Source organism: Alligator sinensis, unplaced genomic scaffold (assembly GCF_000455745.1).
Source record: "Alligator sinensis unplaced genomic scaffold, ASM45574v1 scaffold1097_1, whole genome shotgun sequence".
NCBI lineage: Eukaryota > Metazoa > Chordata > Crocodylia > Alligatoridae > Alligator > Alligator sinensis.
Window position 1 is genome coordinate 3,332,010 of NW_005841950.1, and position 1,883 is coordinate 3,333,892.

Sequence of the window (1,883 nt, forward strand, 5' to 3'; positions counted from 1 at the left end):
ACCCACGGAGATTCAGCCACTCCGTGAGGAAAGAATTGCCGAACCCGCGGAGCCTAAACCACTCCGGGGGCAAAGAACCGAGTTTGTCAGAGTCCTCCAACAAGGATTCAAGCGGAGCTGCGCCTGGAAAGCTGACCAGCCTACACCGCGACCACCTTGGGTGTAAGGTAAGGGCTGGACAAGGCCGGCCCCGCTCCTTACACAGAGGCAGGGCAAAGAGCCTCTCGGACCTGACTGAAGCTTGCATCCTGCAGGTCTGGCAAGTCTTTGGAGGCAGAGCTTCCACAGTAAACAAAGGAGCTGCATGCCCAGCATTCAGCAGATACATCGAGGGACAGCGAAGCGGCAGAGGGGCTAAGAAAGGCTGGGGACAGCTGCCCAGCGGGCGGCATCTGTAGCCCAGAAGAGCCCCCAACAACTCCCTTGGCAGGATCCGGAGCGGCGAGCCGCTTCGGCTACAGCCCTAGCCAGTGCACAGCACGGTGCACAGGGCAGACCCTGGGAGCTGCAGGAGGCAGCTCAGGTCCCAGGATACTTGGTGTACATAGCAGTGCACGGGGCCACCAGACCCTGGGAGCCGCATGCGGTGGCTTGGGTCTGCTTCGCTCGGCATGCAGCCAAGAACCCCAGTGCACGCGGTGGTACACAGAGTTGCCCGACCCTGGGAGCCGCACATGGCAGCTTGTGTCTGCTACCCACGGCGTCCCAAACCCTGGGAGTGGCTCTGGGTAACTTTTCTTTGCAACCCCCTCCCTGGTGTGAGGCTCGGCACCCAGGAGGCATCAGTGTGGTGCAGATGAGGTACCCCGGGGCCTGGACTTCAGGACCCGCACAAGGTGACCCAAGCCCCAATGAAAGGCAGAAGGTGAGGCCCAGGTTTTGGTACCCGCACAAGGCGGCCCGAGCCCCAACGGAGGACAGAAGGCAGGGCCCCGGGTGGCCCCAACAAGGCACCTGTGGCTCTGGGAGCCTCTCCCGGTCTGCTCCCCAGATCCGTAAGTGCCCAGGAAAAGGGTCCCCACAGGGGAGGAAGCCCTGAGACGGGGGTCCCAAGAGATCAGTAACCGGGGGGGGGGGCCATCAGGGGCTGAGACGTTACTGGAACCCTGCCTTTTTTCCCGTAGGAGAGGTGCCAGGGTTAGGCATCTTAGGGAACGCCCAGTGGATCCAGTCACATGGGTACCTGGAGGGGGAGGGGGGTGTGGGACTTGCGCCTCATATTTTGTAAATAGTTACTCATGTATTGTTATCCTTTAATGTGACCCGGGTTATGTCATCTATTTAAGATTTGCCTGTATTTACTTGTTGTTGTTCTTGTCTAAACTTACCTGCTGATACCTGTATTAATCTGCCTTTGTTGTACTTACTGGTTGCTGACAGCTGCTTACCTGCATAGGGACCCGAGTCCTCTTGAGGTGGTGGTCCCTTGGGTCTTTGATTATAGAGCATAAGGGTATTTGAGTGATCTGTATAATGTATATATTTACCAATACTTTCTTATAAATCTGTAAATATGGTTACCTGTATATTAATAAACCTATAAAGAGTTAAGCTTTCCTGGCCTGCCTCTACAGAGGATCAGAGGGTGGGGGGACTGGCGTGCACAGTAGACCCCTCCCACAGTACTCCTGCCTAACCACCTATCCCCTCTAATTGAAGGGGGAGAAGCACATTTTGGGGTGCATCTGGGTTACATATGAATCTATGATGGGGCGGAGGGGGGCAGTTAATAGGTTATTTCATTTACTAGTTCATTTTCCACAGCATCCCACTGACAGCCATTATACTGCATTAGGTGCCCATTATGTGGCATCTCTCATTCGTGCTGACATGCCCCCCCACAACACATACACCCTTATTATCTCCATTATTATCAATAGTTT